Source organism: Pteronotus mesoamericanus, unplaced genomic scaffold (genome assembly GCF_021234165.1).
Source record: "Pteronotus mesoamericanus isolate MK-2021 breed Mesoamerican mustached bat unplaced genomic scaffold, CSHL_Meso_final contig_41, whole genome shotgun sequence".
NCBI classification, from domain to species: Eukaryota; Metazoa; Chordata; class Mammalia; order Chiroptera; family Mormoopidae; genus Pteronotus; species Pteronotus mesoamericanus.
Genome location: NW_026555152.1, coordinates 5721738 through 5737696, shown reverse-complemented (window position 1 = coordinate 5737696; position 15959 = coordinate 5721738).

The following is a 15959-nucleotide window of genomic DNA, read 5'->3' as shown; positions in this document are numbered from 1 at the left end:
AGTGGTCATGCTCCTGAGTGCTAAAACCGTAGGAGAGGCCAAATCAGCTCTTTCCATTGAACTTCCAACTTCTATAGTACTATTTCACATGCACTGGAGTAATTAATCCCTTCTTGGTAGAGAATGACTAATAGGCGCTAAGACAAAAAACAAAACAAAAACACAACCAACCGAACAAGCAAAAATCTTCACTTTCATTTGAACTCATTCATATATTTCTTGAATCTGTATGCCAAAGAGCCTAATTTTTGAGAAAATATAATCCATGTGTTTCTTGATTGGAAGAAAAGGATTAAGCCAGACTCCAAGTTATAATAATAACAAAGGAGAAAAAATGGATAACTGATTGCAAGGCACAGCACTCATTGCTGTTTCTTCATTATGGCAGGTCCTGTTTTGGTAGTCTTGGAGGGCAAGCAGAAGATCAGGGCTGGTTTACTCTAAAGCCTGAGGGTTGGAATAGGTTGAGCTTCCCAAAGACAGGAAGCACAGTCCTCCACTTGTTGAGCTCTGGTGCCAGGAGCACAGTGCTCTGATAGAGCCTGGCATTATAGCGGCTGAGTCATATACAGGCAGCAAGCTCACTAAACCAGGTTCTTTCTAAAAGACAAACAGCAAAGTCCAAGAATAGTCTCCTCTTTCCACATGTTATAGACAGTGAACACTGCCTTTCTATGGAGATGTGTTGACACTCTTTGCTATGTCTCTAACTCACTGTAGATTCCAAGATTCTTAGGCTAATGAAAACTTGGAATTCTGATAATTGGCATGTATCAAATCTTTAAACTCTCTTAAATGATATTCATTGTGTTTAATTTCACAATCCACTATAGATTTCAGCAAACTATAGCAATCAACTAATTTTTTCCTTAAGAAGTAGGTTAAGGACAATATAAGTGTTCTTGTTTTTAATCAGATGATAAAAACATGCCATGTCTGATTGACTAAATAAACTAGGAAACCTGGGGGTTTTCTGTTTGTTTTTACTTTTTACTTGCAAATAATTTCAAACTTGGAGAGAAATAAGGGTAAGAATAGTACAAAGAACTCCTGTATATCCTTCACCATAATCACTAACTGTTAACATTTGGGCAATCTGTTTTATGTCCAAACAATGACTCATAAAAATGGATTAACCCTGCTCCTTCTGATTTGGGACTATCTATCATATGGACATGTAGAAAAAAGCACCAACATTACTAATTGTACACTGTTTGTTAGAACAGGACCAAAACTTATTCTGTTATGCTGATCATTGATTTATGCTTTTCACCTGTTATCAACAAATTATTAAATCTAAGTTTTAAGCTTGTTAAAAATATTACTTAAGTAGCTCACTCCTAACTTCACACATATTATGATGCCAAACTTCGGGCTGTAAGTACTAAATTAAGGATATAATTCTAGGCTTTTCAATACAAAGAAAAATATAGGAAAGCCATAAACGGCTCAAGATTTCCTGTCTTTGGCTCTTGCACTCCATCTTCTGGCTAAAAGTTGTCCATGAGATGGTTAAGTAAAACACAGCCATTATTATAATCAATTATATAACAGAGTCTCCAGACCCTAGATTTAAAGGTGAGAGGCATTGACATTATACCAGTGAAGATGGATTACATTCACAGGAAATCGGCAATCTACAAGATCAGAAAGAAGATAACTACGAGTCTGAAATGACACTCTCTGCTTACCTGGAATGTCAATCTGAGATGCCTACTCCAAAAAGTTTTATTGCCTGGTGGGTGATGAAAACAGAGGAGAGTGAGGTGGGGATAAGGATTGAGGGGGCCAGGCATGGGAGCAATCAGCTGATCACTGTGATTTCATTTCAAATCGTAAGTAATCTTTCCCCAAGTCACCAATTCTAAATCTACGAACTGTAGAGTTTCCTGTTGAATGAGTGAAGAACGACAAACTCATTTATTTACATCTTTTTAACATGTGCAGACATTCTGTTAAAGATTTAATCTGAAATACAAATATTAAAGTAATAAACTATTGTAGTATACAATAGCAACATAACTAGGAACTAAATAGCTTTTCAGCAGCAAGAATTGTGCACATCTCTCTATATAATCACACTTTCAATTTGGTCCTGAAATCCAACATATTTATGAAAACAAATTATCAACTTAGAATCCTAAGACTCTAGACTTAGAATTGGCTACAATAAGATTACACTTTCAATAGTTACACAATAGGCCACAATCAATAGTTACCTGTTCAGATTTGAAATATCACCATAAATAATTCTAACAGATTCTGTCTATAAATTCCATACACTTTGGCAGCCTGTTCTGGGTTTAATCATATTTGCAACATATCCTTAAAACAGGTGAAATAATTGTCATGATGCAATGGTACTGAGAGTCTCAACAGAGTGAAACATGGAAATTTTGGTTAACTGACATAACAAGGTGTGGAGAAGGCCTTCTGTACATTCTGTTTAAATCTCCAAGGACCAGATTATTTTCACACAGACATTGCTCATTCTTTTTTTTTTTATTCATTAATCCTTCATTTATTCATTCAACAGACATTGGTTTAGCAGTGCCTCTTAAGGAAACTGTTTATCATGGAAAATGTCAACCAAAAGCAAAGGTACAGAATTGTTAATGAAGACCCGGAAACGATCAGCCAGTGTCAACAATTATCAACAGTTTGCTTGCATTTTTCATTTATATCTTTCTTTTATTTCCTGGAGTAGTTTTTGGAATTTCTTATTTTGAAACTTTTTAATTAGGGTCATAGGAAGTTGCAAACACATGCAGGAGGTGGGTGCCCCTCTCTCCAGCGCCTCAGCACCAATGTCTTGCATATCCAGTAGATGAGACCACTGTCATCCCGGAGTGGCTCCGGGTTGCATTTGTGCGTGCATGCGTGTGCCGGTGCCTCTGCAATTTCATCACCCGTGTAGATCCACGCGACGCCACTGCAATTAAAATACAGTCCTGTGCCATCACCACACACATCCTCGTGCTACCTTTTATTTTTTTTCTTTTCTTTCTTTCTTTCTTTATTTATTCAAATACATTTGTCTCTACCTACCCCCCACCACTTTCCCTTGCTCCCTCCCTCCCTCCCTCCCTCCCTCCCTCAGCTCTTCCCCTTTGGTTTTGTCCATGAGTCCTTGCTATATGTTCCTTGACTTTCCCCTTCCCTTCCTTCCCCCCACCACCCCCTCCTTCCCTCTTGTCTCTGTTGGTTTCTTTTCCTTTCAGTGTTGCTGGTCTTATTTTCCTTGCATCTTTGCATTGTTGGTTAGGTTCCACTTATAGGTGAGATCATATAGTATTTGTCTTTTTCTCCCTGGCTTATTTCGCTTAGCATTATGCTCTCCAGTTCCATCCATACTGTCGCGAAGTTTACTAGTTCTTTTTTGCTTTCTCCTGCGTAGTATTCCATTGTGTATATGTACCATCACTTTTTGATCCAATCATCTACTGATGGGCATTTCGGTTGCTTCCAACACTTGGCTATTGTCAATTGTGCTGCAATGAACATTGGGGTGCATAGGTTCTTTTGTATTGGCGTTTCGGTATTCTTAGGGTATGGTCCCAGCAGGGGAATCCCTGGATCAAAAGGCAGTTCCATTTTCAACTTTTTGAGGAAATTCCACACTGCTTTCCACAATGGCTGCACCAGTCTGCATTCCCACCAACAGTGGACTAGGGTTCCCTTTTCTCCACAGCCTCGCCAGCACCTGTTGTTTGTGGATCTGTTTATGATGGCCATTCTGACCAGTGTGAGGTGGTATCTCATGGTGGTTTTGATCTGCATTTCTCTGATGGCTAGTGATGCTGAGCATCCTTTCAAATATCTCTGGGCCCTCTGTATCTCCTCCTTGGAAAAGCATCTGCCCAGGTCCTTTGCCCATTTTTTGATTGGATCGTTTGTCTTCTTGGAGTGGAGTCGAGTGAGTTCTTTATATATCTTGGAGATCAAACCTCTATCTGATGTATCATTAGCAAATATATTTTCCCATACAATTGGCTCCCTTTTCATTTTGCTGATGTTTTCTTTCGCCGTGCAGAAGCTTCTTATTTTGATGAGGTCCCACTTGTTTATTCTTTCCTTTATGTCCCTTGCTTTAGGAGACATATCAGTGAAAAAATTGCTGCGTGGGATATCTGAGAGTTTCCTACCAATGTTCTCCTCTAGGACTTTTATGGTGTTGCGACTTATATTTAAGTCTTTTATCCATCTTGAGTTTATTTTTGTGTATGGTGTCAGCTGATGATCCAATTTCAATTTTTTGCATGTAGCTGTCCACCTCTCCCAACACCATTTGTTGAAGAGGCTATTATTGCTCCATTTTATGCTTCTGCCCCCTTTGTCAAATATTAGATGCCCATATAGACCTGGTCTTATTTCTGGGCTTTCTATTCTGTTCCACTGGTCTATAGATCTGTTTCTGTGCCAGTACCAGATTGTTTTGAGTATAGTGGCTTTGTAGTAGAGTTTGATGTCCGGTATTGTGATCCCTCCTACTTTGTGTTTCTTTCTCAGAATTGCTGAGGCTATTCGGGGTCATTTATGGTTCCATCTAAATTTTTGAAATGTCTGTTCTATTTCTGTGAAATACGTCATTGGTATCTTAATAGGGATTGCATTGAATCTATAAATTGCTTTCGGTAGTATGGACATTTTGATGATATTAATTGTTCCAATCCATGAGCACGGTATATGCTTCCATTTATTTGTGTCTTCCTTAATTTCTTTTTTCAATGTTGTATAGTTTTCTGTGTACAGGTCTTTTACGTCTTTGGTTAAATTTATTCCTAGGTACTTTATTTTTCTTCTTGCTATATCGAATGGTATTTTTTTTTCTGATTTCTTCTTCTCTTTCATTGCTGGGATACAAAAATGCCTTTGATTTCTCAATGTTGACTTTGTATCCTGCTGTTTTGACAAATTCACTTATTAGGTTGAGGAGTTTTTTGGTAGAGTCTACAGGGTTCTCTATGTACACTATCAGGTCATCTTGCAAACAATGATAGCTTTACTTCCTCCTTTCCTAGTTGGATGCCTTTTATTTTTTTTTCTTGTCTGACCGCTGTGGCTAGGACTTCCAATACGATGTTGAAAAGAAGTGGTGAAAGCAGACATCCTTATCGTGTTCCCGATCTTAGTGGGAAAGCTTTTAGTTTTTGCCCATTGAGTATGATGTTGGCTGTAGGTTTTTCATATATGGCCTTTATTATGTTGAGGAATGCCCCATTTATTCCCATTTTGCTGAGTGTTTTGATCATAAATGGGTGCTGTGCCTTATCGAATGCTTTTTTCTGCATCTATCGAGATGATCATGTGGTTTTTGTCTTTTCTTTTATTTCTGTGACGTATCACGTTTACTGATTTGCGTATATTGAACCATCCCTGCATGCCTGAGATGAATCCCTCTTGATCGTGGTGGATAATCTTTTGAATGTATTGCTGGATGCAGTTTGCCAATATTTGGTTGAGGATTTTAGTATCTATGTTCATCAGCGAAATTGGCCTGTAGTTTTCTTTCTTTGTAGGGTCTTTATCTGGTTTTGGGATCAGGGTGATGCTGGCCTCATAGAAGGAGTCTGGGAGTCTTCCCTCCTCTTGGATTTTTTGGAATAGTCTGAGAAGGACAGGGGTTAGCTCCTCATTAAATGTTTTGTAAAATTCTCCTGTGAAACCTTCCGGCCCTGGGCTTTTGTGTGCCAGGAGTTTCTTGATGACTGCTTCCATTTCCCCAGCTGTTATCAGTCTGTTCAAGCTTTCTGTTTCATCCTCCTTCAGTGTGGGAAGATTATACTTTTCTAAAAATTTGTCCACTTCATCAAGATTTTCAAATTTCTTGGCATATAATTGTTCATAGCAGTTTCTGACAATACTTTGTATTTCTGTGGTATCAGTTGTTATTTCTCCCCTTTCATTTCTGATATTATGAATTTGGGTCCTCTCCCTTTTTTTCTTGATGAGTCTGCTTAAAGGCTTGTCAATTTTATTTATCTTTTCAAAGAACCAGCTTCTGGATTGGTTGATCCTTTGAATTGTTCTTTTAGTCTCTATGTCATTCAGTTCTGCTCTTATCTTGGCTATTTCCTTCCTTCTCCTTGCTCTGGGATTTATTTGTTGTTGTTTCTCCAGTTCTTGAAGTTGTAGTGTTAGGTCTTTAATTTGAAATGTTTCTATTTTTTTAGGTAAGCCTGTATTGCTATGAACTTCCCTTTCAGGACCGCCTTTGCTGTGTCCCATAGGTTTTGGACTGTTGTCTGTTCATTTTCATTTGTTTTCAGAAATTTTTTGATTTCTTCTTTTATCTCATTATTGACCCATTCATTGTTTAATAGTCTACTGTTCCGTTTCCATGAATTTGCAAGATTTTGAAGTTTCTCTTTGAGGTTGATTTCCAGTTTCAAGCCCTTGTGGTCCGAGAAAAAGTTTGGTATTATTTCAATTTTCCTGAATTTGCTGAGGTTTGCTTTGTGTTCTATCATGTGGTCTATCTTTGAAAAACTGCCATGAGCATTTGAAAAGAATGTGTATTTTTCTTCTTTGGAATATAAGGTTCTATATATGTCAGGTAAGTCTCTTTGAATCAGTGTGTCATTCAGCACCACAATATCTTTATTAATGTTTTGTTTGGAAAATCTGTCCATTTTTGACAGTGGGGTGTTGAAATCCTCTACTATCAGTGTGTTGCTGTCTGTATCTCTTTTGAAGTCATCCAACAATTTCCTTATAAACTTGTGGGCTCCTATATTGGGAGCATATAAGTTTACAATGTTTATGTCTTCTTGATAGATTCTTCCTTTAAGTATTATAAAGTGCCCCTCTGGGTCTCTCTTTATGGCCTTTGTTTTGAAATCTACTTTGTCTGATACAAATATGGCAACCCCAGCCTTTTTCTCTTGCCCATTTTCTTGGAATATTTTTTTCCATCCTTTTACTTTCAATCTGTGTAGGTCTCTTGCTCTGAGGTGGGTCTCTTGTAGGCAGCATATGTGTGGGTCATGTTTTCTTATCCATTCAGCTACCCTGTGTCTTTTGATTGGGGCTTTTAGTCCATTCACACTGAGAGATAATACTGATAGAAACTTACTCATCTTTTCTCTTTGTACCTGTGTTCCTCTCTCTCTCATTCTTTTCCTTCATCTTCTTAAACCAGTCCCCTTAGCATATCTTGGAGTGCTGGTTTGGTAGAGATGTATTCTTTCAGCCTTCTCTTGTGTGGAAAACTCCTTATTTCCCCTTCTATGTTAATTGAGAGCCTTGCTGGGTAGAGCAGCCTTGGCTGTAGGCCCTTGCTTTTCATGACTTGGAATATTTGTTGCCATTCCTTTCTGGCTTGTAGTGTTTCTGTTGAGAAGTCAGCTCCTTGGCTATTGGGGCTCCTTTGTATGTTACTCCCTGTTTCTCCCTTGCTGCCTTGAGGACTCTCCTTTTGTCTTTGATAGTTTCCATTTTAATGATGATGTGTCTTGGAGTGGACCTCCTTGAGTCCCTCTTGAGTGGGGTCCTCTGTGTCTCCTGGATCCATGAGAGCCTTTCTCTCCTCAAATTAGGGAAATTTTCCATCATTACTTTTTCGAGGAGGTTCTCTATCCCTTGCTCCTCTTCTTCTCCTTCTGGTGTCCCTATTATACGGATATTATTGCGTTTCAGGTTGTCCTGCATTTCCCTAAATGCCTCTTCATTCTGAGTCTTTTTTGCATTTCTTTTTCTTTCTGGGAGCTTCTTTCTACCTTATCCTCCATCTCACTGATTCGATTCTACACTTCATCCAGCCTGCTTTGGATTCCTTCTACTGTGTTCTTCAATTCAGAAATGGTATTCTTCATATCCTCTTGTGTCTTCTTGATAGTTTCTATGTCCTTTTCCAGGCTGATAGAGTTTGCTGTAAGATCCTGATAGTTTCTCTGCAGTTTCTCATAGTTCTCTTTGAGCTGGCTGAGCTCATTGAGCTTTCTTAGAACCATTGTTTTGAATTCAATATCTGATAGTTCCCTTGCCTCTATTTCATTTAGCTCTCTCTGTGGGGAGTCCCCTTTTCCACTCATTTGGGGGAACTTCTTTTTCTTCCCATTGTTGTGAGAGTCTGTTAAGTAATTTACTTATTTTTTTATTTACTTTTGCTTCTGCTTCAGTTGTGCCGTCTAGATTTCCTGATTTTGTGGATTAAACTTCTGTGGTAGTAGGTGGGTCTTTTTATTTATTTATTTATTTGTTTCTTTTTTCCCTTTACTTTTCTTTCTGGGCCTGCCTCTGATGATGTCAGTTGTTGACCCTATATGACCTTGGGTTGTTTGAGCCTTCCAGGAGTCTACTGTCTGTGTCTGACTCCTGCTTTGGGCATCTCTGTGACCCCTTCGGCCAGGGATGGACTACTTCTGTGGATCATTCTGCACTCTCATGCCGGCTCCTTGAGTGCGCTCCCGGCTGGGCAGGATCTCCCGCCCACCTGGGCTCGTGCATGCTTGCCCCAGCCCAGGGGGCTTATTCCTCACATACTCCTCTGGCCCCCCTGGCTGGCCAGCACCCCGGCAGTGGTCAGTTTAGGGTCTTCTATTGTGTGCTTTCCCCGCTTTTGGCTCTTTGGGTGCGTTGCTTGCCCTCGCCAAATGGAGACTACGGAAATGGTAGGAAGTCAGCTCCAGAACTCTCCAATTAATCCTGTCTTCGGTCTCTCCTCCAGGGACTCTAGGCAGCTCTATGACCCCTTCGGCCCGGGATCTACTAATTCTGTGAGCCGCTCCACAATCGCGGGCCGCGAGGGTCAATTTACGCCTGCCCCCGCTGCTCTGCGCACTTCCTCTCAGGTCCTATCCATGCCAACCTGTGGGAGGCCTTGCCAGCCCCTCCGAGCCCTCGCCAGCCCGTGTGGGTCCACACACATGCTCGCCAACCCTCGCTGACCACTTGGCACAAGTGTGCGCACCTGCACTGGGTGGTTTTTGGGTGTCTGTTGTGTGCTTTTCAGCTTTTGGCTCTTTGGGGGTATGGTCTCTTCCCGCACAATGGAGACTATGGAAAGGAGAAGGAGTCGGGACTCCTTGGTTCCTCCACCAGTTCTTTCCGCAATGCCTCCATTTCCAGTCTTTCCTCAGGGGTCTCTGGGCAGTTCTGTGACCCCTTCGGCCAAGGATCCACCCCCTGTGTGGACTGCGTTTCAATCACAGGCGGTCTGGTTCATGAGCGCCCCGCTTCTGCCTTTTTGGGGGCATACCTTTCCAGCCCACAATGGAGACTACAGAATGGGGAGGGAGTCGGGACTCCTCAGTTCCTCCTTCTGTTCTTTCCCCAATGCCTCCGTCTCCAGTCTCTCCACAAGGCTCTCCCAGCCAGTCTGCACTCAGCCCCCCAGCTCACATGCGCACAAGCTGTGTGCGGAGCACACAAAAGGCAGGTTAATTGATTCCCTTATGCCTGAGCGAGATGGTAGCTGCAGAGTAGGAAGTGCGTTATCACCGGGGCTCCACCGGCCGCCGTCTCAATTCTCTTCACAAAGTTTTCCTCACCAGTCTTTTCCCAGGCACCAGCCCGCCCTGCTGCCGCCTCTACCCAGAGATCAAGGAGGGTGGCTGCCACTGCAATTTTTGCGTTGGCCCTTTAAATGTCTCTTTGCATCCGCAGCCACCTGTCTCTGGCAGAGAGCGCCCCTAAGCATTTCTGGGTTGCATTTTGTCTGTATTTTCTTGGTTTTAGCTGCTGTAGTTTAGAGGTCCCTGTTTATGATTCAGACCCCGTTCTTCTCAGGGGGAGCTAACTGGCTGTTTCCATGTCCCTTTGGTGCTAGTGCCCGTGGGCACCCAGCCCACCCTCTCGAGCCTCCGCCGCACTTCTCACCTGTTGGGATGTGTGGGAGTCGAATCCACTGTCTGTCCGCGCTCCAAGGCTCCTCTCCCACTATCGTTCCATTGTTTTCCAGGTGATTACTCCACTATTTAGTCGCAATTCCAGTTTGATCTTGGGGGGAGGAGGTCAGTGTGACTCCCATTCACTCCTCCACCATCTTTTCCTCCTCGCTCATTCTTGACTTTGGGTTTGTTTTGACTCAAAAACTTTGCAGATAAGTTTCACTAGGAGTCAAAATACAATGCAATAATATAACAGATTTTGACTAAAAGCAAAAATAGTGAAAAATATTATCTGTCAGTTATTGAAGACCTACCATGTGCTATAGCTTGTCTACATATATCACCTCATTTAATCTTCTAAGACCTCTTTGGGAGCATAATCACACCAGAGCACAGCATTGGCCTTTTTGTTTGGCTGAAACTGGTCATCAGCTTTGGAAGCCTGTTTCAATAACAGTTGTGGTATCCCTGAAATTGTGTGATCTGTGGTTACATAGGTTACCATCATACCTAATCATTTACCAACATCAGAATTACAAACATGGTGTGACACTGGGATTTGTTTTAATATTGAAATACACTATTTACTTTCAAATGTAGGTAAGCAATTCTGCATGAAACTTGGAATGAAAATCTGGAGTGGACTTCTATCAACTGGTTGAAGTATCAATCTTATTATAGCAAGACTATGATGAGATTCAAGATGGCAGTGGATTAGGTGGAAACTATAGTAACCTCTTCCATGGACCAAATGGGAATTATAAGTAAATCAAAGAAAAATCATGTTAAATAACCAACTGAAGGCTAGCTGGAGAGAAGCCTTATAACCAAGGACTTACAGAAGAAGCCACATCAAGACTGGTAGGCAGTGTGGAGGTGCTAGAGGGCTGGCTGGGCTCCTACTGGTGACAGCTAAAGTTCTGGAGAGATATCTCAGCTGCAGGGGTAAGGTTCCCCTTGAGAAGTGTGGGGTCTAAACCCCAAACAAAACTCCCTAGCCTAGAGAATCAGAACCACAAAGGACATCCACATCACATCTGTCTGTGAAAAACAGTGATATTTCTGTCCACAAGGGAGAGACAGATAGCAGTGCAGCCACCTTTTAAAAGGATCAACACACAAAATTTCTTTCATAGTCACTCACCCTGGGCTCCAGCAGAGAGAAGGCAGAGCAGACTACAGATTTAAGAAGAGAGTCTGGGGAGAGAGAGAAAGTCCTCCAGGATTCCTGTGCTGAGTCATACCCCATACTGCAGAAGCCGTCATTCTCAGACAGAGTACCCCGCTCAATGCAGCATTAGCCTGGGGAGAAGCAATTACCCCACCCACAGAAATCCCTCTCACTCCACTCTGTGATGCTTAAGCCCTACTGAGGAGTACAGTAGGCACTCTCAGTGACGAAGCAAAACAGACAGCCTACAGGCAGAGATGGATTACTGGGTACTTTGAGACTTTTGCTGACACACCCCTAGGCCTGGTGCAGGTAAAAGCTGGCCTTGGTGCATGGCTTGGTCCTTTCTACATGCAACCAGGCCCAGCAGACAGAGCCACAAGCTGTGGATCACTGATAGCTTCAAACAGGTTGCCTAGGGCCATTCATAGGCAGCGTCTGGTATAAGTCTGAACCAGAGTCTTTCTTAAGTGTCCCAGAACCAACACACCCAGTGGCCAGCTTCAGACAACAGAGCAAGAACCAATAAGCTCTATAAGGAGCATAACTACCAGGAGATCTTGGCAGACACCAAACACTGCTGTGGCAAATGCTACTTTGTGTGATCAGCACCTGCATAGCAGCTCACGTACTGTGTTGGGGCTTGAGCCTCACAGTCAGCCAACCTGAGGGTCAATCCCATGCACAAATGGGCCAATAGCAATAAAACTCAATTAAAATAGGAGGTCTCACATGATATGTATGATATGTATAAGGTTCACCTAGAGCAACCAGCTCAGGTGAACAGGGAGACTGCCACTGGTTCCACAGGACACCTATCAAATAAGACCACCCTACCAAGTCCAGGAGTCATAGAAAATATACCTAATACTTAGAAACAAATACAAAGAGTCAGCCAAATTGGGAGACAAAGAATTAGGCCTCAAATGAAAGAACACGAGAATTTTCTCCAGAAAAAAAAGCTAAATGAAATGAAGGCAAGCAATTTATCAGATATAGAGGTCAAAGTAATGATTCTAAGGATGCCCAACAGCATGAAAAATGAGATAGAAACCATAAAAAAGACCAGTCAGAATTGAAAAAGGCAATATATGAAATAAAGAATACATTGGAAGGAATAAAGAATAGGTTAGATGAAGCAGAGGATCAAATAAGCAATTTGGAACAAAGTAGAAAAAACACCCAACCAGAGCAGCAAAAAGAAAAAAGAATGTTAAAAAACAAGTATATTTGAAGGGACCTTAGGGATAACATGAAGTGTAACAACATCCACACCATAGGGGTACTAGAAGGAAAAGAGATACAGCAAAGAATTGAGAATGTGTTTGAAGAAATAATAACCAAAAACACTTCCCTAACCTGGTGAGGGAAAAAAAGACACACAAATCCAGGAAGTGCAGAAAGTCCCAAACAAGATGGACCCACAAAGGCCCACATAGGATACATCATAATTAAAATGGCAAAGTTTAAAGACAAAGAGAGACCTTAAAAGCCATAAGAGAAATGCACCTAGGTATCTACAAGGGAGCTTCCATAACACTGTCATCTGATTTCGCAACAAAAACATTTCAGGCCACAAGGGATTGGCATGAAATATTTAAAGTGATGAAAAGCAAGGACCTACAACCTGGGCTACTTGACCCTGCACAACTATCATTTGAAATTGAAGGAGAAATAAAGAGCTTCCAAGACAAGAAGAAACTAAACGAGTTTGTTACCACTAAACCAGTATTAAAACAAAAGGAAAAGGGTTTGCTTGGAGGGGGGGAGCAAGAGTGGGGAGGAGAAGGAGAAGACGAAGAGAAGGAGGGGTGAAGGAGGAAGAGAAAAACAGGAACATAGTTAAAAAATAAAATGTCAATAAACGTGTCACTATCAATAATCACTTTAAATATAAATGTCTTAAGTGCTCCAATTAAAAGACATAGAGTAGCTGAAGGGATTAAAAACAAAAAGACCTATATTTGTTCTCTTCAAGAGACACACCATAGAATGAAAGATACCCACAAACTAAAAGTAAAGGGATGGAAAAAGATATTTCATGCAAATGGAAAGAAAAAAACAACAACCCGGGACTGCAATACTTATATCTGACAAAATAGACTTTATAACCAAGGCTATGTAAGAGACAAAAAGGGAAACTATATAATGAAAAAGATGACAATCCAACAAGAGACTATAACCCTAGTAAATATTTATGCACCCTACATAGGAGCACCTAAATATGTAAAGCAAATCTTGATGGACATAAAGGGAGAGAATGACAGAACACAGTCAAAGTAGGGGACTTTAACACCCCATTGACATCAATGGATAGATTATCCAGACAGAAAATCAACAAGGAGATGTCAGTCTTATATGACACACTACATCAGATAAATTTAATTGCAATCTTCAGAGCATTAGTCTTAAAGCAGCAGAATATACATTCCTTTCAAGTCCTCATGGAACCCTTTCTAGGCTAGACCACATGTTAGGACATGAAACAAGTCTCAATAAATTTAAGAAGCTTGAAATCATATCAAGCATCTTCTCTGACCATAATGCTATGAAATGAGAAATCATTCATAGGAAGAAAACCAAAAACACGCACAAAGACATGGAAGCTAAATAACATGTTACTAAACAGTGAGTGTATTAACAATGAGGTCAAGGAAGAAAACAAAAGGGACCTTACAACAAGTGAAAATGAAAATAAAACAACCCAAAATCTGTAGGACACTGGGAAAGCAATCCTAAGAGGTAAATTGATAGCCTTACAAGACTATCAAGAAAGAATAAAAATGTCTAATACACAACCTAACTTTACACTTGAAAGAACTCAGAAAGGAGCAATCAAAAAAGCCCAGCACAAGTGAAAGGAAGGAAATAACAAAGGTCAGAGCAGAAACAAAAGAAACAATCTTTAAAAAACAATACAAAAGGTCAATAAATTCAAGAGCTAGTTCTTGAAAAGATAAACAAGATTGACAAACTTTTAACCAGACTCATGAAGAAAAAAAGAGGGAAGATCCAAATAAATAAAATTAGAAATGAAAGAGAAGTAATAACTGACACCAAAGAAATAGAAAGGATTGTAGAAAAATATTACAAATATCTATATGCCAACAAATTGGACAACTTAGATAAATGGATCAATTCCTAGAAACATTCAATCTTCCAAAACTAAATAAAAAAAGAATCAGATGTTGGGAAATGCCTTGTCTGATTTCAGGAACTGTAGTCCCACCGACAGGTGAGAAGGCCCCAAAGCTGTAAATAATCAAGGAGCCTTGGGAAAACAGGCCACTGAGGAGACAAAACTTGTCCCCCTGACCAGAGTGCAGCCCCTGCCTCCCTCACATCACCTTGCTTGGGCCTGTGATGGCTGATAGTGAATGACGGGTAAGATCCCACGATGGAAGGGACAACCTAAGCCAGACACAGCTGAAATGGGCAGCAGGACAAAAACTTGGGGGACATGGAGAAAGGGCAAAATGGCCTGCACCCCTGGGCTTGGCTTGGATATGGCCAGGGTCCTCAACCTGTCTCAAAGAAGTCTCCTTGTCTCTTGGCGGCTCCCTCCCCATTCCTGGCTCAGGCTCAAAACAATACTGGAGACAGTCCTAAACTGGATCTGGCAGTTCCCAGGGGAAATCAGGCCTAGAAGTAAATTATTTAAAGCATGCTTTGTTTCTTCCTCAAAAGCTATGATAGCCAGCTCATGTTGGGAAAGAAATTTACATTATTCACAGACCCTAACCCTAAACCCTTTAGTGTTCTCATGTTTACTAGTCTCCTCTCGGACCCATGTAAATCAGTGTGTTCCTGCCATTTGTTTTCTTCAAAACATCATCTATTCTTTGTAAACATTAACATACTGATGTAATGACATCACCTGCACATTCCTATTACCTAGCTCCACTGATAACCCTTTCAATAAAAGCTTTTGGACAAAAGAGCTGGTGGGGGGAAGGTTTCTCCACTAGAGGGAAGTACTCATTCCCCTCTCCTGGCAGACAGAGAAATATTTGCGATGACTCATGTTTATTCCCCCCATTCATGACAACCCTGGGCTGGGCTTTGTTGGATTCAGAGCCCCACTCCCACCTCAGCTGTCTCCGGACAGTGACCCTCAGATCCAGGAGCCCCACACTCCCCATGCCCCGTAACAATCAGAGAATCTGAATAGACAGATTCCAACTAGTGAAAATGAAGCAGTAATTAAAAAAATCCCAAAAAACAAAAGCCCTGGACCAGATGGCTTCACAAGTGAATTTTACCAAACATTCATAAAAGAATTAACACCTCTCCCTCTCAAACTCTTCAAAAAATTCAAGAGGAGGGAAAACTCTCAAGCTAATTGTATAAGGTCAGCATTATCTTAATTCCTAAACCAGATAAAGACACCAAACAGGAAGAAAATGTAGTTCAATATCCCTGATAAACATAGATGTTAAAATACTCAACAAAATATTAGCAAAGTGGACCCAGCAATATGTGAAAAAGATCATACATCATAATCAAGTGAGATTTATCCCAGGGATGCAAGTTTGGTATGATATCTGCAAATCAATAAATGTGACACATCATGTAAACAAAATAAAGGGTAAAAAACACATGATCATATCAATAGACACAGAAAAAGCAGATGATAAAATCCAGCGACCATTTATGATAAAAACTCTCAGCCAAATGGGAATAGAGGGAACATACCTTAATATAATAAAAGTCATAGATGACAAACCCACAATCAAAATCATACTCAATAGGTAAAAACTGCAGAAGTTCCCCTAAGATCCAGAAAAAGACATGAATGTCCACTTTCTCCACTCTTATTTAACATAGTACTGGAAGTTCTAGCCACAGCAATCAGACAAGAGGAAGAAATAAAAAGCATTCAAATTGGAAAGGAAGAAGTAAAACTGTCATTATTTGCAGATGACATAATGCTGTGTATAGAGAACACTAAAGGTTCC